Source organism: Chrysochloris asiatica, unplaced genomic scaffold (assembly GCF_000296735.1).
Source record: "Chrysochloris asiatica unplaced genomic scaffold, ChrAsi1.0 scaffold00100, whole genome shotgun sequence".
NCBI classification, from domain to species: Eukaryota; Metazoa; Chordata; class Mammalia; order Afrosoricida; family Chrysochloridae; genus Chrysochloris; species Chrysochloris asiatica.
This window is the reverse complement of record NW_006408618.1, coordinates 9948736-9973281: the sequence shown is the minus strand read 5'-3', so window position 1 is coordinate 9973281 and position 24546 is coordinate 9948736. Positions and strand designations below refer to the sequence as shown.

Sequence of the window (24546 nt, the reverse complement as noted above, 5' to 3'; positions counted from 1 at the left end):
TAGGGGGTCTGTAGTGATAAACCTAAAGAGGAAGTGCTGAAACTGTAAGGGGACAAAGGTAAAAGAGAATGATTAGAAGCATTTCCCTTTCAATCAGTGATGAGGAGGCAGAGAGAGGCCTCAAATATTCTAACATCAAATATTCTGGCACATATTTTTTGTGTCACGATTGAAAAATGGTGTTACAGCAGTTTTAGTTTTGTGGTCGAAGAAACCAAGGCCACTCGGAGAGGTGAAGCAGAGTTTCAGATTTTATTAAGCCAGCTGACTCAGAGGAGCTAATTTCTCCCAATTCTGAGTCCCAAATGGAGGTTCAACATGGGCCTATATGGGGAATTCCCTTTTTCAGACCTCTGAGAATGCACCTTTTATAGTGCTCCAGTGTAGTGTAGTGGCTACGAATCGGGCTGCGAACCGCAAGGTCAGCAATTAGAAACCACCAGCTGCTTCACGGGTGAAAGACGAGGCCCTCCACTCCCGCAAAGATATACAGCCTGGGAAACCCTGCACAGAGTCGCCATGAGTCAGAACCGACTCCGCGGCATATAACCATCACCACCACCAGTCGTGGCAGGCCCATCTAGATCTTAATTTGTGTCAGCTAGAGGAATTGCCTTACTGGGGGGCAAGCGTCCTGTTCAGGTTTTTTGCATGTGTGCTGTTTCGTCCCATGTCTAATCTCAGACCAGACCGTTTCATCCCTGGTCAGGAGCATTGTTAATAAAGCTTGAATATCGGCCCAATTAGGATGATGGATAGCAAAAATAGTGGTTATTAATTTTATTATTTTGGTTAGGTCATCTTGGTGTGGCACTGTGTGTCAATGCGCTGGGCCACCAAGTCCATCCGAACCACAAGGTCAGCGGTTCAAGTCCACCAGCTGCTCCTCGGAAAACTCACACAGGGTCACCATGAGTCAGAACCGACCCAGCAGCACTGAACAACAACATCTCAATAAGAAGGGTTTGAATTTTTCCTATTTAACAAGTCCAAGACAGGAAAGAAGTACGCGTCCAGCTTGCCCTTCCGTATTCAATTCTGTGGGCATCTGCAGAAGGGGTATTGCCTTGCCTCTGTTCTGGGCCCCTAGAAGGATATGGTATGGCTGAATACGGCTGGGCAGGTTCACTAGGTCAAGTTATAATTTTCTCTAATGGCAGCTGCTGGGGTATCAAAGGTTGTAATAAGACAAGGTTACAATCAAAAGCTATATTTCACAAAAAGTAACCATTTATATCTCTTTGTATATTCACATACAGACCAGCTTACAACTGTTTTTTCCTAATATTCATCTGTATTCATTTTTCCTCTGCCTGGCTTTCATATTAACGGTATAAATGCATTATAGTACATATACACGATTTAACTTACATATTCTTGGAATCCCAGGTTATTTTCAGTTCCTTAAACATAAATACAGGACAAAATCATTGTAATTTTACAAACAAATAGACAATCTGACACAGTGGTTTAATAATTCAAGCTGTATGATGGTATAATAATTTTATGGATCCATTCAAAGGTTATTTTTCCCATCATCTATATCGTACATTGGCCATGCTGTATTACAGTAAAACACCATTTCCTTTGATGTCATAGGAGGGTACCCATATAGAAACCAGTTAGAATTACACTTTACAGAGCTTTTCTGTCAGATTGAGGCCTGTATTTTATTTTAGATACAGAGGTTAACTTTAACAGAAACAGAAGGGGCATTTTCAGGAAAGTACTTCCTGTCTACCATGTCCTGATGTGCACACTCAAAATAAAGCAAAAGGGGATCTCAAAGTGAAGATGGAGGTGAGTGCAGAAGACACAGGGCCAAAGATTCCCAAGAAAAGATTCAACAACAGACAGATCCAGACTTTGCTGTTTCTCTTGTGAGAATTTTCAAGCATCTCTTAGCTTTGGAGAGTTTTGAACCAGGAGTACACGCCGCGCCAGCAGTCAGGACCATCTCCTTAAGCTCTATGAGATTCGCTAAACAGACAGGGCAATTTAGGAAATTACTCCCTGTCTAGGAGTCCTGGTGTGGCACTGTGGGTTAATGCGCCCAGACTGCAAAGCCATTTGAACTGCAAGGTTGGCGGTTCAAGCTCACCAGCTGCTCCTCGGAAACCCTATCCAGGGTCACTATGGGTCAGAACCAACTCGATGGCTCTTAACAACAACAACAACAGCAACCATGCCCTGATGTGTACCCAGAATAAAACAAAGGTGGATCTCAAAGTAAAGGTGGAGGTGAGTGCAGGAGACACAGGGCCCAAGACCCCCAAGAAAAGATTCAACAGACAGATCCAGACTTTGTGCTTTTCTAGATTTTTTTTTTTTTAACTCACAAATCTTCAACAGTTCTGGGTGGGCATGCATATCTTTTCAAATTCAAATGTCTCAACTCAGGTTCTGGCTCAAGATTCCACCTCAAAGTTCTAATGAATCCAATCAAGTGTAAACCAAAGGCCAGTGTACAAACTTTCCATAATCTCAATTTCCAATATTCCTATTATACATTTTACAATAATAAACAGAAGCTAATATCCATAAGGTAATCAAACACATTAACCTTTAAAACACTTAAATTCCCTCCACCCTGGACTATCCCCATTCACATGCATATGGCCTTGGGCCAGTTCTGGGTGGGTGTGCATATCTTTTCAAACGCAAATGTCTCAACTCAGGTTCTGGCTCAAGATACCACCTCAAAGTTCTAATGAATCCAATCAAGTATAGGCCAAAGACCAGTTTACAAACTTTCCATAATCACAATTCTCATTTCCCGCCCCCCCCTTTTTTTTTTTTTTTAAATCTGTCAACATAAATCCCAAGGCTGTGGGATCACCATGAGAATTCCCATTGTATTTAAGTGTATGTAGTGCCCTAGGGCCCACTCAGATTCCAGTAGCCGAAACTGTGGAACCATACAGACCAGGTGCGATTTGGTTACACGCACACTCCAGTCATACAGAGTTTATGGCACTTCCACCCAGCCTTTTGTAGAGTCCCTGACTGAGGCCTCTAGGGGAGGTCTTGGAAGGGGATCAGCCTTCCACTTCTGTCTGTAGGGACAGGCCTGACTGGGTTTTAACCCGGGGCTATACCTGTTCCAGAAGTCTTGGCTGGTTTCTCTGGTTCTACTTCTCCTTTTGAGTCTGGTCAGGAAAGGTGGCTGGCTGTCCCCACTCGGAGGAGGAGGGACTGTCAAATGTGGTGGTGATGCACTGTCTCATCTGCTGAGGGGAGCTCGCCATTAGTCACTCCCTGACTCCAATCTGGTGGCTCAGGGGCCAGCGTGGTAGGGAACCAAATGTTACAGCTGTTTTAGATTCATAGTCAAAGAAACTGAGGCCACTTGGAGAGGTGAAGCAGAGTTTCAGATTTTATTAAGCTGGCTGACTCAGAGGAGCTAATTTCTCCAAATTCTGAGCCCCAATGGAGGGCAACATGGGCCTATATGGGGTCAGAGTCCAGGGAGGGGCCAGGCTGCATACCTGTTTGAGGGCAGGGGGAAAACCAGGGGGATTGGTCACATTTGGTGACCTGATTAGCATTTTAGCTTGCCTCCTAGGTGGGAGAGGGCAGTGAATGATTTTTACCTTTTCCTATTCAATGGCTCTCTCGAAACTCAGAGATGTGATGAAAACTGACCCCCAAGTTTTGCCCGTAAGAACTTCATTCTTTGCTGAGTTGCCTGTTTAGAGTAAAAGCAAAGATCTTAGTTTTACCTGTTTGTAGAGATGAAAATTGTGACCCAGGAGAGAGAGGCATCTTTTCATTTTACTAACAACTCAAATTTTATCCCAGATGGTCAGCCACTTCCAGACTCTCTTCATTGCATGCCCTGCCTGGGACCAACCAAATATTCTTCTACCCATCTCTCCCATTCCTCCTTAGCATGTACTGCTCTATCAACCCTGAGTTATTTTCATAATCTTCTTTTTCTGTTCCTCCTCTCAGATGAGTGAGAACTAGAGAAAAATCACATAATCTAGAGTCTCATGTTGCTATAGATACAAGCTCCACTAGTCCCTCAGAGACTCCATCAGTTCCCAAGTCTCTGATCAGTTTCCTCTCCCATTCTCCTTAGTATACCTAAATTTGTCCCTCTTCTCAAGACCTGTTGAAACTACCAAGTAAGACTGAAGTCAGCATCCTACCTCACCTTCTCATTTTCAAAGGCAAGACTCTCCACCTCTTTTAGGGTATGGACAATTATTTCCTTTCTTTCCTCTTTCAATCACTCCTATAATATTGGCTCTTTTCATCAAGGTATGTGTTTATCTTTCCCATCAAATAAAAAATGAAGTATACTGATGTCTACAACTTACTTTGAAGTGCCTACAGAAAATAATATGCATTGATAGACAGATGGAACAGTATGTGATAAACCAAATATAGCAAAATGTCATTTATAGAATCATGGGTGTTCACTAAACAACTCTTTCGACTTTTCTGTATGTTTAAAAGTTGTCATACTAAAAATACAGCGGGATAGGAGACTCAGCATCCTCTGCATGTCACCATTCAGTTTCTATTCTTCCTTTTGTCATCTGAACTTCTTGAAAGAATAGACTATACTCAATCTCTTTACTACCTCTTTACTTCCCAGTCACACTTTTTCTTCAAAACTTTAAAAAAGAGATTAAAATGCTTTAAACACAGTAGAAATTTGCTTTATATATACCTCCTTTATATTCACTCTCAGCTACCAAGATGGTACCACCACCATTCTAAAGTTTATATATATTTTCAAGAAATACATATGCTCATATACATAAACAGGACATGTCTAAAGTCTTGCCATGCTTGCTTCTAAGTAACATTCTGGCAGTACTTCTTCCAAGACAGATTTTTTGTTCTTCTGGCAGTCTGTGTTACTTTCAATATTCTTTACCAACACTATAATTCAAAGGTCTTTCTTATTCATTGTCAACTTTTAAATGCATATGAGGTGATTGAAAATGCCATGTATAGATAGACAATATAATACAATAAATACCATTTATTTTATAAATAGTCCACTGTTAGCTTAGTGGGTTACAAGTTGGGCTGCTAACTGCAAGGTCAGCAGTTTGAATCTACCAACCACTCTATAGGAGAAAAATAAGGCTTTTCTGCTCCGGTAAAGATTTATAGTCTTAGAAACCCTATACAGAGTCACAGTGAGTTTGAACTGACTTGAAGTTTTACAACCACCATTAATTTATATATTCCACAATTGGTAGTTATGTTCATGTTTTTTACTATTCCTTATATTGAAACATTGGCCATCTTTAAAGAAAGAATTCTTGTACATATGTATATGAGCTTCTCTAGTTATTTGTTGTTGTTAAGTGCCCTTGAGTCAGTTCTGACTCATAGCAACCCTCTATATGGTTTCTGAGGAGTGGCTGGTGGGTTACAACTACTGACCTTGTGGTTCAAAGCAACCTTGTGGTCCAATGCTATAGGTTCAGAAATGTAGTAACTATGCATTAGTATAAGAATCTGGGTGTGGTGCTGTAGGATAAACAGTGGACTGCTAATGGGAAAGTCAGTGGTTCAAACCTACTGGTAGCGCCTCGAAAACCTTTTATAGGATTCTCTATGAGTTGTAATAGACTTGATTGGCATATAACAACATGCGTTAGCGTATACACTTTCTTTTTTTCCCAAATTTATTTTCTTTTTCTTGTTGATGATATAAGGAGGCCTGACAAAATAGCCATTAAAAACTCAGTTGCTAACCAAAAGATCAGAAGTTTAAACCCACCAGTCATTCTCTGGAAAAAAGATGTGGCAATCTGCTTCCATAATGATCACATCTTAGGAAACTATGAGGAGGTTCTGTTCTGACTATGGATCTCTGCATTGGGATTGACTCAACAGCAAAGAGTAAGCTGATTGAGAATGTACACCTCCAAACTCACACCAAATCACCAAGTTCTTCATGTACAACTCAGTGACACTGACTACATTCTTTGAGTTGTATAATCATCCTCACTCTCCTTTCTGAGTTGTTCCTCCCTGTTAACATAAATTCACTACCTGCTAAATTTCCCATATAATCTTTTGAGTTGCTGTTGTCAGTTTGATGCCATATAGATAAATCTTAAAAGCACACAATGCTTAAGGCAGATGTTCTTCATCCGTTAAGCTCAACTATTATTTGGTTTTAAGAAGATCTTAGGGGAAATTTTTTGGTTTACGGTTTAAAGATTATTTTAGGGAAATAGTTTAAGGGGTTTATCTGGTCTCCATGGCTCCAGAGAATCTGGATTCCTTGAGATTATGACATTCTATTCTGTATTTCCTCCCCTCCCCACTCTCTTGTTTTTTTAAATCAGGATTCTTCTATAGAATTTTTAATCAAAATGTTCAGTAATGGTAACCTTACAGAATACTGGCAAATTGCTCTTCAAAATAGTGACACCAGAACCAGAGTATGAATGTTTCACATATTCACACATTTCCAAAATGTAGCATTATTAACCTACTTAATTTTGCCATTCCTGTAGATATCAAAAAGCTATCTAATTAAAAATCTTGTATTCCCTTATTTACTAGAAAGGTTAAGCATCTTTTTATATGTTATTGGCAATTCAGATTTCACTTACTTGAATTGCCTGTTTAACTTCTTTCATGATTTTTTTTCTATTGATTTTTTGTCTTTTCATATTGATTTATAAAAGTTCTCTCTCCATAGAATCTTTATCCTAATCTTTACTTGAATTGCAAATATCTTTTTCACCCTGGGTTTTTTTTTTTTTTTTTGTCTTTTAACATTATTTTGGAATCATTTATCACACAGAAATTTTCATTTTAATATATCATACTTTTTTGCTTATGGTTGAGTTTGAGTTTTTCCTACCAAAAAAAAAATCATAAATATATTTTTCTCTATTATCTTCTGAAAGCCTTATTATTTTGCCTAGCACATTGAAGTCTTTCATTCTCCTGATATTTGTTTATGCATACGGTGTGAAGTATAGATCTAAATCCCACCCCCCATAGATAGCCGAATGACCCGGCATCCTTTGTGGAGTAATCCAGCATTCCACCACTCTTACTTCTGTCATCTACTTGATGACAGGTTCTCATACATGTTGTTTTGTTTCTTGTCTCTCTCCTCTTCCATTATCTAGTTACCTGTTTGCTTCAACACCATAACGTGTTAACTTCTCCTATTTTTTTTTTTCCTTCTCAAAATTCCTTTGCCTGTTTTTGGTCCTGAACTCTTCCATAGTCTACTTTAACTCAACTGATCAAATTACATAAAACATCCTGTTTTGATTCTGATTTTAATATGTTAAATTTACGTAGTACTTGAATTGCTATCTTTATAATTTTGACTTTTCCCTTCATTAACTTGGTGTTCTATCTAGTTAGATTCTATTTTATCCATCAATGTTGTTGTTGTGAAATGCCTTCGAGTCAGTTCTGACTCATGGTGACCCTCTGTAGGGTTTCCAAGGAACGACTGGCGAATTTGAGCTGCCAACCTTATAGCTCAAACTGACCTTGTGGTCTAGTGCATTATCCAAAGTTTTATTAATTTTTAAAGGAGCTCTGACAACCTTGTAGTTCAAACTGACCTTGTGGTCTAGTGCATTATCCAAAGTTTTATTAATTTTTAAATGTAGATCTTAGTCATTTTTTATAGATTTTTGGGCAAACTATTGCTTTTGTTACTATTGTTTAGGTATTATAATTGTTTTTATTTTATTTTCTAATTGTTGTTACAGTTTATTGTAACAACATACTGGTTCTGACCCATAGCCACCTTGTATAGGGCTTCTGAGGAGTGGCTGGTGAGTTTGAACCTCCAACTTTGCAGTACAAACCGCCCTTGCATTTGAGAGCTTATCCTACAGCACTCCATTATGTTATATATACAGCACACCCTATATACAACAGAACAAAACACTGATTGGTCCTGTACCATCCTCACAATCTTTCTTCTGTTTGATCACATTGTTGCAACCACTATGTTAATCCATTTCATTAGGGGTTTCCTCTTTTTCCCTGACTCTACTTTACCAAGTATGATTCCCTTCTCCAGGAACTAGTTCCTCTTACTAATGTGTCCAAATATGTGAAACGAAGTCTTGCCATCTTTTGGCCTAAGGAACATTCTGGCTGTACTTCTTCCAAGATTTGTTTGGTCTTCTGGCAGTCTAGTATATTTGCTAACTAGTTATTTGTTGTTAAGTGCTGTCGAATCGGTTCCGACCCATGTTGTTGTTGTTATGTGCCGTGGAGTCGGTTCCGACCCACAGTGACCCTGAACAGGGTTTCCGAGGCTGTTAATCTTTACGGGAGCAGACGCCTCATCTTTCTCTCACGGAGCAGCTGGTAGTTTTGAACTGCTGACCTTGCGGTTCGCAGACCGATTCGTAACCACTAAGCTACCAGAGCTCTCATGTCGAATCGGTTCCGACCCATAGTGACCCTGTATAGGGTTTCCAAGGAGCAGCTGGTGAGATTGAACCGCCGACCTTGCAGTTCAAACAAACGGCTTTGCAGTCTGGCTCATAACCCACAGCACCACACTAGGACTCTGTAACTAGTTATAGCTAATATAAAAACATGCTATTGATTTTTGAATGTCAGTCTCTAATAGTATTGATAACATGTCAAAAGATTGTCTTGCTAATAATGACTATTTTGTTTCTTTGCAATTCCTATCCTTTTTTCCTCTTATCTTATTTCATTGGCTAGGACCCCTAAGGCAATGTGGAACAGATACAATAATAGGCATCCATGTCTTGCTCCTGACTTTAAAAGGAATGTCTCCAATATTTCACCATTAAATATGATGTTTGCTGGAGGCTTTTGGTATCAGTTTAAGGATACTCTAATCTTTTTATAGTTTTATGTGAAGGATATTTTTTAAATCATGAAATTGATATTACATTTTATTACATGTTTTTCTGTATTTATTGACGTCATCAATTAGTGTCCTCCCCTAATTAGATACAATAGTGAATTTATTAATACAGTTCTAAAAGTAAAGTGAGGAGCACAGTGGCTTTGTAGGATAAGTACTGGACTGTAAACCACAAGGTCCGCAGTTCAAGCTCACCAGCCTACCATGTGGGGAAAAGATGAGACTTTTTTCTCTTGCAAAGATTTACAGCCTCAGACATACAATCCTATACAGTTTGGCTATAAGTCAGAACTGACTTGACGGCACTTAACAGCAAAAATAAAGTATCATGGTGTGACACTGTAGGATAAGCACTGGACTGCTAACTGCAAGTTCGACAGTGCAAACCGACTAGCAGCTCCTCAAAATCCCTTTATAGTATTGCTATGAGCTGGAACTAACTCTATAGCACTTAACAACAACAACATGAGTCAGAAACAACTTGATGGCACTTAACAACGGCAACATACTCTTAAGTGAGACTGGTTAATAATTTTCCTGTCCAGTATTACCTTTGTCTGATTTGAATACCACGCTTTAATAGCCTATTAAAGAGAGTTGCCTTCGTACTCTTTAATAATCCATTACTATTCTGTAAAAATGATTCTCAATGATCTGGCAATTGACATATTTCCCCCTAAATCATGTATTACAATATTTCTATTATATTTAGAACAGTTGATCACTTTCTACTTAAAATATACTGTTTATTTTAATGATACACATTTTTCTCATGCTATCCTGTATCTCTGATCATTCTTTCTCTGTCTTGTAGGTTTCTTTCTCCCCACAAATATTCCTTGTTCTTCTTATTCTGATCTGATGCACCCTCCATATTTCACCTACCACTTATATGGAAATTAATTCCAAATCTCTGCCCCAAGCTTAACTTATTCTAGCTCATTCTGGCTGTCCCAAAGGTACCTGGGACTTTCTGTGTTTATAACTGAACTCGTCATTTTCTCCACTAAACTAGTTATTCCTCCTGTAATCATTGTCTGCGTTCATGACTCTGGAATCCATAATTGTCATTCATGAGAGTCATTCAGTCTTTCATTTCTCAAATCCAATCAGTTATCATGTCTTATGGTTTAACTTCCTAAACATTGCTTGAATTTGTTCCTATCTTTCCATCTTCACTATTTATACTCAAATAGGGTTAGTTGCATCTTTTACCTGGACCAGATCAACAATTTGCTGATAGGTCTCATTTGTTTTGTCTGCTTCAAATACATGTGTAACCCCAGCTGCAAGTATAACCCCTTCCAACTACTCTCTTTACAGTCACCAAAGTAATCACTTTAAAACTGTATTCTCACCACGTCATTTCCTTGCTTTGAAATCTTGCAGTGATTTTTTTCCATTGCAGACAGGATAGTCTATACTCTTTAACGTGATGTTCAGAACCACCATTACCTTTCTTTATCTCTAGCCTCATCTAGTATCTTACTCTCGTCTCCAGCAGATGCAAACTCCTTGTAGTTCCCTATAAAGAATATGCGACTTTCTCTCTTCCATGCCTTTGCTATGTTGCCCCATCTGCCTAGAAGTTACTCTGCTCCTATCCTTAACCCCAATCCGATTTCCCTCTCCATCAGAATCTTGCTAACTCTTCACATCCTTTTAAGATCCAACACAGCTATGAGTTCACTCAAAATGTCATCCCTAACTCTCGCCTCTTCTGAGGGTTTTGCTGAATGTCTCTCTTCAGTGATCCAATAAATGTTTATGCTGATTGCTATATTTTTAATTTACTACATTGTATTGTAATTATTTGTTTATGCATTCCCCAATGGACTGTGAGTACACCAAGAGTAGCAATTGGATTTAATTCTTATTTATATTTCCAGAGCAAATATAAGTATTTTTTGAGTTCAATGAATAAATGATTTAATTCAATTAAATATGCTTTTTTTTTTTTTTGCACAAAACTTTCAGGTTTTGTATTTTGCATTGCTGTTTAAAATTTAAATTTCACTAGACTTCATAGATTTAATTTGTATTGCTCTAACAGGCTACAGGAGTTGTGGTGTGACACTGTGGGTTAATGCGTCAGACAGCAAAGCTGTTTGAACTGCAAGGTCGGTAGTTCAAGCTCACCAGTTCCTTGGAAAACCTATACAGGGTCGTTATGGATCGGAACCTACTCGATGGCACTTAACAACAACAGGCTATAATGGAGTCCTATAGTGTGGTGCTGTGGGTTAATGTGCCGGATTGCAAAATCATTTGAACCACAAGGTCAGTGGTTCAAGCTCATCAGCTGCTCCTTGGAAATCCTATGCAGGGTCACTATGGGTCGGAACCAGCTCGATGGCATTTAACAACGACAACAGGCTATAGTGGAGTCCTGGTGTGGCGCTGTGGGTTAATATGCCAGATTGCAAAGATATTTGAACTGCAAGGTCGGCAGATCAAGCTCACCAGCTGCTCCTTGGAAACCCTATGCAGTGTTGCTATGGGTCGGAATCAACTCAGCGGTATAAACAACAACCACAAAAAGCTATAATAATTTTAAAATGTGACCTATCAGTGTAAATGCCATGGAGTAGGGTGGTGTATGAGACCAGGGGGGAAAACAGAAGCAAGTCAAGCAGGATAGGATGATGAAAGGAGAAGATCCAGACTGAAATGTATACTGCTTACTATCATCACTAACTGGGATTTCCACTATTACTGTGGTTAGTTGTGATTAATACTCATCAGCAGGATTATACTATCATTATTTGAGAAGTCAGATATCACCTTGAGATTTACAAAAACTCAGCTGGAAACCCCATCCCGTGTCCTTTGGGAAATTCAATGTTCTCCCTGAACTCATTGCAATTCTCTGGGGCTCCCTGTTCTATTGGTTGCTGCTTCAGGGTTTGATTTCTGGCTCTTGCTGAATTCCCATTCTTCACTCTTCATCTTGCAGCTGTTTCCTTTATCTTCGTTTGGCACTGACCCAAGGGTAGGTTACAGCCCCTCCTCCTTGATTTCCCACCCAAATTCAGAAAAGGCAGCTGTGTGTGAGCTTTCCCTGAAGATTCAAAGATACAGTTTGCCATGTAGGGGGCCTATAGCATAGCACTCTTCAGCAGTCAACTTAAAACTGAAAATTGGACTGCCTGGTTCTATTTCCACCAGCACAAGTGTAAGCCTCCTGATAATTTGTTCAACCTACTCTTCTTTCCCATTCTTTCTCTTCACTTCCCTCCTTTCTCCTTTCATTTCTTCCAATAATTTCTTATGCAAATGGTTTTGTGATCTGTTTGTTATTTCTTTCCAACCCATGGAGACTCTCACCTTTTACTCCCAGGCATCTCTCAAGATATTCTAAACAAAAACAATTCTTTACTTGAAAAGAATTTTTATGCCAGTTTGCAAAATAATACTTTTGTATTATTTCACTGGAGTCCTGGTGTGGCACTAAAGGATAAACTCTGGACTGAAAGACCAGTTGAACCACAAGGTCAGTGGTTCAAACTCACCAGCAGCTCCTCAGAGTCACTATGAGTTGGAAACTAACTTGATGGTAATTAACAACAATGACCATAGTCTCTCAATGCATTTTAAGCTATGTGTATGGTGTGGTGGTGGTGTGCCGTGGAGCTGTTTCCAACTCATAGCGACCTTGTACAGGGTTTCCGAAGCTGTAAATCTTACGGGAGCAGAACGCCTCATCTTTCTCCCGTGGAACAGCGGTAGTTTTGAACTGCTGACCTTGCAGTTAGCAACCCAATTTGTAACCACTATGCTACCAGAGCTCCTTGGTAACTATTGAATAAATTTGACATTATTCTAACCTGTATGATTATTTCTTCTCAATTAAATCTTTTGTCTTAGTCTTATGTACAAGAACAATGATAGATACCTAACCCATGTGATACTGATTGTTATGGACTGAATTGCATTCTCAAAAAAGATATGTTGATCCTGTCAATCTGGATTGAGACCTAGTTGGGCAGCAGTATAGCGAGACCTGGGAACTCCTGATCCCAGGGACAGGGACATAGCCACAGAGGAGTAGAGCAAAGAAAGTGAAGTGTCCAAGCTGATATGAAGTGAGGGGAGATGCACAAGAATGCCCATACTTACAGATAGTACCAATTTGACTTAGTTTTGATGGCTGGATGATCAGAACTCAACTAGAGGAAGAAAGAAGAGGGGAAAAAGTATAATCCACTAGAATTTGATGAACTTGACCTATGCTTATGGATGTAGTAGTTTAAAAGAGGGAACTAGTCTTTACAGCAGGGATTATTCCCACCTCCTCTGTACACAGGGTTGACAGGGATGGGCAACTTAGACATTGGCTACCCAAAATGGAGTGCTACAAAGGCACAAAGTGACTGGCTTACAAGTTTTCAAGAGGGAGCCTAGTTTCAGAGGGTGTGGGGGAATCCACTGAGTGGTTCCAAGCTGTCTAGACAGGGCTGGTAAAAGGAGATGGGGATAAGACTCTTGTGGTTCAATAGTGAATAATTGCTATGAGGACTGATTGTGAATGTTTCAAATGTAAAGGTAGACATTTTGTAACAAAACAAAGGAGTGGCTGAGCTTGCAGTCCAGGAGCGGAGGATCCTGCACCATAAAGGGAGAAGAGCGGAGTGCGGGACCCTATCCAGAGAAACAGTGATGCTGTAGATGAAGGCAGAGACGATGACATGGAGAGATGGAGCAGCTGGGGACTCTGGACTCAGGGAGGGTCTATGTGCTGATGGTCGGTCGGGGGACAGGCTTGCAGGGTGTACACTTTGGTTGTTTGATGATGCATGGAGGGCATTGTGATCATTGCAATGAAATGAAATACGATAGGATGAAGGTAAAACTAATGTTCTCTCATGTAAACTATGACATAATTCACAGTAAACACTTAAAAAAAAGATATGTTGAATTCCTAACCAAATGAGAAAACATAACCTTATTTGGAAATAGGGTCATTGAAGGTGTCTTGAGTTAATATGAAATAATAGAATAGGGAGGGCCCTAATTCAGTATTAATGGTGTCATTGTAAAAGAAAACCTATACACAAAAGACACAGAGGAATAAATGTCATGTTCTAATGGAGGCAGAGTTTAGAGTTATTTGGCACTGGAACCAAGTGGAAGAAGCCAATGAACAACTCAGGCTATCAGAAACTGGAAGAAACAAGGAGGGATCATCCACTAGAGGGTTCAGAAAAAGTAAGGTCCTTTGTTGTTGTTAAGTGCCATCGAGTCGGTTCCGACCCATAGCGACCCTGAATAGGGTTTCCGAGGCTGTAAATCTTTACGGGAGCAGATCGCCTCATCTTTCTCCCGCGGAGCAGCTGGTAGTTTCGAACTGCTGACCTTCCGGTTCGCAGCCTGATTTGTAACCACTACGCTACCAGAGCATTCCCTTTAGATAGCTTGAAATTGGTTGTCTAGCATGTGATTCAGTAAATTTCTGTTGTTTTAAACCACAGTTTTTAGTCTTTTGTCATAGCAATGCTAGAAAATGAATACATCATGTGTTGTCACCATTTTGGTGTGGTTGGGATAATTCAAATAGAACTGGGCCTCAAAATCATCTTAATTTAATGTCTGGAGTCCCGGTGTGGCACTGTGGGTAAATGTACTGAACTGCAAAGTCGGTTTGAACCACAAGGTCAGAGGTTCAAGCTCATCAGCCACTCCTTGAAAACTCTATACAGGGTCACTATGGGTCAGAATCAACTTGATGTCACTTAACAACAGAAACATATAAACAACATTCAGATTTGATACATGTATATGTAGCCTATCTGGATGGGATGTTTCTAAACAATAGCAAACCATCCTATCTGGATGGTTTTAAAGTTCTGGAAGTCATTCTTCTCAGCAAATATTTGCAAAGTGCCTATTGTAGGCCAGGAACTGTGATAAACCAGGGCCACAGAGTGAAGCAAAGAGTTGAACTCCCTCTTCTCATGGAGCATGTGTTCTAGTGGAAAACACAGGCAATAGGAAGAAAGTAAAAAAAAAAATATGCATTATGATCCAGTCTGTGAAATAACTAACAGGATGAGTTGATGGAGAACAAATGTGGGGAGAGGGGACTACTTCAGATGGGGTCATTTGGAAAGTCTCCTTTGAGCAGTGACCTGTTATCTGATATCTATTGTAGAGTATCAGTAATAAGAAGTATTATACCTATAAGTAATAAGAAGGAGCCAGTCATGCACAGAAATAAGGAGACCAATTAAGAGGCCATTGCAATCGCCCTGTAAGAAATAATGGTGGCTTGGATTAGGGTTGTGGCAATGGAAAGAGAAGGAAGAAGATATAGTCAAGATATATTTTGGAGCTAGAACTATTGTGACATTTTCTGATGGAATATTATATATATGTATGTATGTATGTATTGAGTGAGATTTTTTTTAATATAAAGGATAATGCCCATTTTGTGGAATGAACAAGTATACTACATAGTTCCTTTGACACCAAGATGAAGTCTAGAAAATCAAATTTAGATGGGAATCTAGTGTTTCATTTTGGATCTACAAAACTGACATGACTTTGAAATTCAAGTGAAGATATTAGATATATTAATGTGGCGTTCTGGGAGAGGTTAGAGATAGATATATATATTTGGAGTAATCAGCACACAGATGCTATTTAAAGCCACAGAACTGAATGAGCGAGCACCCAGGACTAAGTACTGAGATATTCCAACATTCAGAGGTCATATAAGAGAAAAGGAGACATAACAAGACTGAGAAGGAGCAGCCAGTAAAGCAGAATGAAAGTCAACAATGTGGTACCTCAGAAATTAAGGAAAAAGTAGACCACAATTAAGTTGGGGCAGAGCCTTGTCCACTGTATTTTCATACCTTCTACAAGACTCTGATCAATCTCTAAGAAGCTTTCTTGACCTGAATATACATATCATGAAAGTTTTCTAACATCAAACCTTCCAGAGAAGTTTTGCAACCTAATTGAGTGTCTGCAGAAGCAGTCAATTAGGGAATTAGCATTTACTGTGACTTTTCCAGGGTTGTGATGGAACACATAGTGGTAGATACTGAACAAGTGGCTTCAGGCTGCCTCCATATTGGCATAAATTCGTCAAGGAGCTCTGGTGGCGTAGTGGTTACGAATCAGGCTGTGAACCGCAAGGTCAGCAGTTCGAAACTCCCAGCTGTTCCATGGGAGAAAGATGAGGCTTTCTGCTCCCATAAAGATTTACAGCCTCGGAAACCCTGTACAGGATCACTATGAGTCGGAACCGACTCCACAGCACATAACAACAACAACAACAATCCATATAGATTAATTCCAAAAGATTTTTGTGGTTATATAACCAAGTATAAAGGCATTACTATAAAATTAGTACTGATGTTTCACAATTTCCATCGTAAAAGTATGTTCATCTTTGTTAATTTATTCCTTTTTTTTTCTAAAGGCATTGATCTCTAGAAATAAAGAATGGTGTCTCTTTGTTACTAGTTCCTTGTAGGTGAGTCCAGTTCCTAACAGAAAGTAGATGCATTGATGAAAATAAATACATTTTAATCTTATCTTACTGTAAATAGGACTGACATTCAAGAAAGCATTCACTTGATGTCAAGCCCTGTACCAATGTAAAATATGGGCCATTTTGATACAGGCTATTTTGTCATTGTCAATTTGCTGACACACAACTCTGGCTTAGTCATTTTGATGTCAGAAACATCTTGATGTGGCTGCCTTGATGTGGCTGTTTTGATATGGGCACATTTTGACTCAGCCTAAAAACAAAGCAATAAAGTTTTCACTTAAAAAAACATTATGGCAAAGTGATGTGAGAGACAGAATTCCTCATACACTCCCTGAACTTTATGCCATCCTCCATCTCATCTACCCCTACAATAATATCCAGGCTACAGAGACAGACAGTGGGAACCTCTGGAGGAATAAGTCACTGTAGGAGAGGGAGGAAACGAAAACAATAGAGCCAAGTCATCAACAGGATCTGAAGGAAGAGAAAGGAGATGCTAGTAGAATCTGACTCTGCTCTTGAACCTATCTTGACTCAGTCTCTTGAAGAAGTTGGCACATCCATTCAACACTGAAACAGGAGCTCTGCTATGAGAGAGGTCCCTGCTACTTTCCTCCCAAGAGTTATGCATGACCAGACATTTCTCTATAGGTCAGGGGAAATTTTCTCAAAGCTCAGTGAAGAACTGAGCAAGTGGGTTAAAAAAGAGAGCCACAGTACTGTGCATCCAAATTGAAGGCAGCAATGCAAGATTGCCGAGCGATTGTTCCAGACAGATGTGGGTAAGGAGAATCAGATTGTTGAGTTGATATCGATTTTACACTTCATCATACAGGTATGAATTAAACAATGTTATTGTTGTTTTGGTAGGGGCCTTAAAGTTGGCTCTGATTCACAGCCACCTTTTGTGTAACAGATGAAAACAAAACAAAACAAAAACTGCCCAGTCCTGAACCATCATCCCAATCCTTGCTATGTTTGAACCCATTATTGCATCCACATGAGGTGTCAATAAACCTCATTCAGGGACTTTCTCTTTGTCTCTGACATCAAGCATGATGTCTTTCTGTAGGGATGGATCCCTTCTGATGATGATATGTTCAAAATTTGTGAGACCAAGTCCTGCCATTCTTGCTTCTAAAGAACATTTGGTTGTACTTCCTCTAAGTCATTCTTTATTATTCTGGAAATCCATGGTACATTCAACATTCCTCACTTGCATCATTATTCAAATGTATCAATTCTTCTTTGTTCTTTCTTTTTAATTGTCAAGCTTTTGCATACTTGTGAGGGAGTTGAAAATACCATGACTTGAGTAAAATGCACCTTAGTTCATGTGCAGGAGTTTTTTAAATCTAAGGCTTTAGCTAGTTTCTGACTAGCTAAGACAATGTTATTGTTGTTGTTATGTGCTGTGGAGTCAGTTCCGACTCATAGCAACCCTGTACAGGGTTTCCAAGGCTGTAAATCTTTACGGGAGCAGAAAGTCTCATCATCTTTCTACCATGGAACAGCTGGTAGTTTCAAACTGCTGACCTTGTCGTTCGCAGCTCGATTCATAACCACTACGCTACCAGAGCTCCTTAGCTAAGACAATAGGCAGGTAAAATTCCATTTTATCAAATGTTGTCTTAGTTATCAATAGCGGCTGTAACATACATACCCCAAGAAGATGGCTTTAACAAACAGAAATTGATTCTCACACAGTTTAGGAGGCTAGATGTCGGAATTCAGGGTGCCAGTTCTAGGGGAATACACTATTGGCTTTGGAAGAAGGTCTTGGTTTCTTTTCAACATCTGTAGGCCTAGTGTTCCTTGAAGTGCTTTGTGTGTCTTGGCATCAATCTTTCCCTGGATCTAAGAGGTTCTCAATGCAGGGACCCCAGATCCAAAGGACATGTTCCACTGTCAGCTCTTCTTTCTTAGGTAGTACTGAGGTTCCTCCTTCTCTGCTTACTTCTCTTACCTTTTCTCTCTTAAGATAAAAGTGATGCAGGCCACCCCCCAGGCATACCTCCCTTACATTGGATCAGGGTGTGACCTGAGTAATATTTACCGTACAAAATGATCGTATCATGGGGATGATTACATAACTGCCAAAATACATCATTACATACTTGCCAAACTACTGAGAATCATGGTCCAGCTAAGATGACACAGTGCTTTGATGAATACATTTCAATTATGACAGATACGTAAAAGTCTTTTAAAATTGAGACATTCATCATGAATGCCAGAAATTACCGACCAAAGTTTAAACCAGATAACATTTTAGCTCTATAGACTCCATTTAGTTTCAGATCATGTTTCGATTTTAAATGTGTAAAGGCACTTCAACGTTAGGGGTACTTGCAATCATAAACTGACTATTGAAGGGACAAATAAAACTACATTTTGTTTGCACTCCCGCTTCTGCTTTAAAGCTAGCATCATTGTACTAATTTAAGTTTGTCAGACAGGCACTATGGTTAGACTTGGACATGTTCAAACAAGTCTAGGCTATGCTTTTCTTAACTTTTTACAACAGTGGTCTCGTATTTTTCCTTTTGTGATTGACTAATTTCACTCAAGGAGCTCTGGTAGCGTAGTGGTTACGAGTTGGGCTGCTAACCTCAAGGTCAGCAGTTCAAAACTACCAGTGGGAGAAAAATGAGGCTTTCAGCTCCCATAAAGATTTGTAGCCTCAGAAACCCTGTACAGGGTCGCTATGAGTTGTAACCGACTCCATGGAGCATAACCACCATCACCAATTTCACTCAGCATAGTGTCCTCCAGTTTTATCCATATTGTGAGCTGTTTGCAGATTCATCTTTATTCTTTAACAATGCATAATATTCTATTATGTGTATGTACCAAAGTTTGTTTAACCATTCTTCTGCTGATGGGCATTGAGGCTGTCTCCATCTTTTTGATGTGTCTCTTGTAAACAACGTATTGTAGAATTCTGTTTTCTTATCCATTCTGCTCTGTCTCTTGACTGGTGTGTTTTATCCACTTACATTCAGTGTAATTATCCATAAGTGTAATTGATTGCTGTCATTTTGCTGTATACTTTTTTTTGTGGTGCTGCTGGTTTCTTTATCCTACATAATTTTCTATGCTGAGTTCATTTTGATGGTTAGTTTTCTTTAAATTTTCATTTCTGTTGTGTTAATGTTTACTAAATCTTTCTGATTTTCCTCTTTTTTGTCTTGATGTACTGGTATATTAATTTTCTTTGAGGTTGTACAGTAATTTATTAAAACAGTCTGTTTAATTTTGATATCTACTTGACGTCCTTAATTTAACAATATCTGGATTGAGTTCTGGGTTGTGTTGTCATGTATGGTAATTTCAGATTGTTATGGGTTGTTCTTGGTTCTTAGTACAAACAACACCCTTTTAGTCTTTTTTATAAAAATTCCTTAAATTTCTGTTTATTAGGAAATGTCATAATCTCACTGTCATATTTAAGGGAAAATTTTGTTTGGTATATGGTTTTTGTTGGTAATTTTTATCTTTCAGAGTTTTGTATATATCATCTCATTGCCTTCTTGCTTGCATAGTTTCTGCTGAGAAATCAGAGCATTGTCTTGTTGGTTCACTTTTGTAAGTAACTTTTCATTTTTCCCAAGCTGCTCTCAGGATTCTTTCCTTGTCTTTGGTTTTAGAAAGTTTGATTATGATATGTCTTGGTGATTTACTTTTGGGATCTATCCTGTGTGAGGTTCGTTCAGTTTCTTGTATAATTATCTTCTTATCTTTCATAATATTAGGGAAATTCTCTTTTAAAAACTCTTTGATAGTTTTCCCTGTGCTTTTATATTCTCTTCCTGTTCTGTATTTCCAATCACCTGTAAGTTATTCTTCTTTATGGTGTCCCACATAATTTTTAGGCTTTCTTTGGAATTTTTCCTTTATTTTTTCTGATTGTTCTTATAGAATACTAGTACTGAGAGATTTCTCTTCAAGAGCATTAATTCAAGTTTTCATTGCTTTGAATTTTCTCCTTTGGCTTTTCAATATATTGTCTATTTCTGAAATCTTAATATTAATCTTCTGGATTTCTAATTGCAATTTTTATATTGTTACAAAATTTCCATTTATTTTGTTTGATTCTTCTTGTAGTGTTTTCTTGAATTCATCTAAATCTTTTCAGTGTTCTCCTTGCTTTCCTTGATCTTTCTGTCAATCCTTTGAAGGTACCTAAATATTATTCTTTTGAATTCTTTTCCAGTTAGTTCCATTTCTTTCTCAAAATGTTTTATGTCTCAGCATCTTGGTCATTCTTGTTTCTTGGTATAAGCAAAAAATTGTCTGGCATGGTAAGTTTGTTATATTTGCATTTAATTGATAATTGTATGTTGATGTATTCTTAGGTTCTCATCAACTGTCTTTTGTGGTATAGAGACTATTGTTGTTGTTAAGTGCCGTCAAGTCAGTTCTGACGCATAGCAATGCTGTATAGGGTTTTCAAGAAGCAGCTGGTGAGCTTGAACCACTGAACTTGAGTTCAAACCAATTGTGCAGTCCAGCGCATTAACCCACAACGCCATACCAGGTCTCCAGTTAGAGAATAGAAGCATGTAAACCATTCTAGTTTGCAGTTTGTGCAACTTAGCTTAGGGTGGATTTGACTGGTGTTGGCTGCTGTCTATTGTTGATCAGGTGGAATAAGAGCTAGTATTGAATTTTGCCCAGTGGGTGGAGCTGCAAAGGGTATGGTTGTGGCTGGTCTGTATGGACAGGGTTGCTATCTCCTGTTGGGTTGGAAAGAGAAAACCTCTTCCTACACACACACACACACACACACAAGAAAAGAAAACAGATTAAACAACAAAGGAACCAACAATGAAAAGAGAAAATAAATAAAAACAGACAGCAACCCCCCAAAAAGAATATAATAACTAAAAAGACAAAGAAGAATAGGGAAACAGAGCTGTAAGATAGAAAAATAAGAGAAAATAAAAGAAATTTTAAAAAACACTTACAAAAACCAGGGAGAGGGATGATGAAAAGAAAAGAAAGTAGAGAATAGTAAAGAAAGTTCAAATGGTGAAAAGAAAAGGAGGAAATGACAGCAGAAGAAATAAAAGAAGAACAAAAGTGGAGACAGGATAACATTCAAGGGAATAGAAAGAGAAGAAGGAAGAGAAAAAATAAAAAACAAAAACTATGAAACAACAAAAGGAAGAACCAAACCAATGACAAGAAGTGTAGTTGTTGGACCTGGAGGGGAGAAAACTCTCAGGGGCTACTGCAAGCCCTTGTTGGGCTCCCAAGGTGGCTGTGAGAGGGAGGTGACAGCAGAGTTCCTGGCCCTAGATAGAGTTCCTATCGGTCTCATTGTTATATCTATATTCAGGGCACTCAGTCTGGAGGCCCTTGTTGGAGCTGGTTTCAATGTCTCTAACAGACCCACAGGGCAGCTGAAGGCTGGATAACTGGTTAAATGTTGGGCTGGTGTTAAATGTGGGTTCTGTAAGTCTGGAGTCGAACCCTCCTGAGTCCAGGAATCAAACTGGTATACCAAATTGGTGCAGCAGACCCCTACCTCACACTGGCATGGCTCCCAACTATGTGAATCTGAACTCCCAGAGAGCAGGGTCACTGCTGGGGATAGATGAGGGTGGGAACCAGCTACACCTCTGGTTTACAAGGAAATATGGGTAAAACGAAGGAGCTGCACCTTTCCTGTTATTTATATGAATCTGCTCTGCCAGGCCACCTTCTGTTGCCAAAGCTGTTCATAATATGGCCACACTGTGTCTGGCCGGCTATCCACAAGTCTGTCTCTCTCTCTTACCATCCCTTTGATGCAGAATTCTTGTAGGTATATTTGAAAATTGTTTCTAACCATGATAGAGAAACATCATGTACACAAATTTTAGGTGTCTTTGTTGTTGTTAAATGTCCCTTTGTTGTATGTTGTTAAGGGCCCCTGAGTTGGTTCTGATTCATAATGACCCTATGCATAACGGAATGAAACACTGTCTGGTCCTGTACTATTGTTGTTACATTTGAGCCAATTACTGCTGCCACTATGTCTATCCATCTCTCATTGGGGGTCTTCCTCGTTTTCATTGACCCTTTACTTTAACAGGCATGATATCATTCTTTACAGACTGGTCCCTCCTGATAACATGTCCAAAGTATGAGAGACTAAGTCTTATCATCCTGGCTTCTAAGGAGCATTCTTACTGTACTTCTATCAACACAGATCTGTTTGTTCTTCTGGCAGTCCATGGTAGCTTCAATATTCTTCTACAACACCACAAATGTGTCAACTCTTCTATGGTTCTCCTTATTTACTGTACAGCTGTACATGCATATGAGGCTATTGAAAGTTCCATGGCTTGAGTCAGGCTCATCTTAGTCCTCAAACTGATACCTTTGAATTTGAACACTTTAAAGAGTGTCTCTAGATACTTACTAATTTAGAAAAAAGAAATAAGAAAAGCCCTGGCTAAAGTCATTTTTTGTTTTTGTTCCTGTTTTTTGGCCAGAATAATCCTGAGGGCACAAACTGAAAAAAAAAAAAAAAATCTGGTAAAAGGAAAAATACTCAGACTCTACAAATATCACAGAATTTGTCTTTAAATGGGAGAAAAAACGTTTAACAAACATATGGAGTTTACTAAAAGGTCTTTCATAGACGACCCTGGGAGATCAAGTCTAAAATAGAAGTTGATGTACTAAAACAAAGCTGTTTCAGTACAGCTCCAAAAATCTTTTATAAAAACAGCCATCTGGAAGGATGATCCTAGATCAGAATAATTTTCATTCCGAGTGCATCTACATTATTTGTGCATACCTCATTTTAGTTGTCATAGTTGCCTCTGTAATTCTTTCCAGAATAGCTGTGATAGACACCCTGGCCTTTACCATTGTAGCTTCCATGTCCATATTCATACCCTCCTTGTAGATGATCAAACCTGGCTCCTATAGCGCTAGTACCCACCACCTCTAGAATAGCTTCGACCATGCCCATGGGCACCAAAGGTGCATCCATTGGTTCCCCAGGCTTACTTGACCACATGATCCACACAGATCTCACAACTACTCAGGGAGTCTCCATTCATGGCTTCCATGGCATCTGAAGCAGATTCTGGAGTGGTGAAGGTGCTAAAGCCAAAATCCTGAATAACTGAGTCTCCCAGCCCTTGATAACAACCACTACAGAGATAGGCCCAAAGCTACTGAAGTGTTCTTCCACTACCTGCTCATGAGTATTGAAATCGAGTGCTCCCACCAAGAGTTTCCCTTCTTCAGAGGATATGGCAGTGCATTTGGATCCTAGAAATTGAAAAAATAGAACAGTTTCAGTAACAGATAATGCTGAAGAACAGAGAAAATGAGAGCTTTTTAAGATTTTAAAGAAGTCTTTTGCAGAAGACTTGTCCAATGCATACCACTTGACTTCTTGAAAGTTTCTATGGGCATTGTTCATTAACCCAAGTAAAATGAAACCCTTGACAACTTCAATATTTGGTGGCCAAACTCAAAGACCATTGAAAAGGAACACAATTTGAATCCCTTGAATATACCCAAACTGCTGTTTTGACCTGGTGTTAACCAAAGAGTGTAGTTTTTCAGGAAAGGATGAGAGAGAGAGAAAGAACACATTCAGAAGTAAATAAACCTAGATGGAGGACATGTTGGGAAACAACAGCATTCTGAGTCTTTTAATATTTCTGTTTAATAAAGGTTTCTCTGCCTTTGTAGCAACACTTTTTGACTTACCTTATAACTTCGGCTTATGGCTCCACTCATATCATCAAGGATTTAAGTGTTCTAGTATGTTGTCCCCAGTAGTTGAATTGAGACTATGAATTAATTTCCTCTTAGGTAAATCTGTATTCTCTCTAATAATTCTCTATTTAAGCAACAATGGAACTGAAGTACTCTGGGAAACCATTTTATTAAATCATTAATATGATTAATGGTATAATTTTCTAGGACTAGGTGTTCATATTATTTAAGTCATGAAATAAAATATTAAACCTTTTCAGAAAGATGAATCTCTGTCTATTTCTATCACTATTATCTCTTGAAAGGTTTGAAATATTATTTAATTGAATTTGAAAAAGCACTTGAAAAGTAGTGAATGATGTATCATATGAAAATCTATATAGTGCACATGACTTGCTTCTTGGAAAGATGAATTTCCTCTTTCTTAAAATTCACTCACTTCACC

At 38.9% G+C, this 24546-nt stretch overlaps 1 pseudogene; it reads right to left on the bottom strand.

The window, feature by feature from the left end:
- Positions 1-23169: 23169 nt before the first annotated feature.
- The window catches only part of LOC102825248, a 2815-nt pseudogene continuing 1438 nt past the window's right edge, over positions 23170-24546 (bottom strand).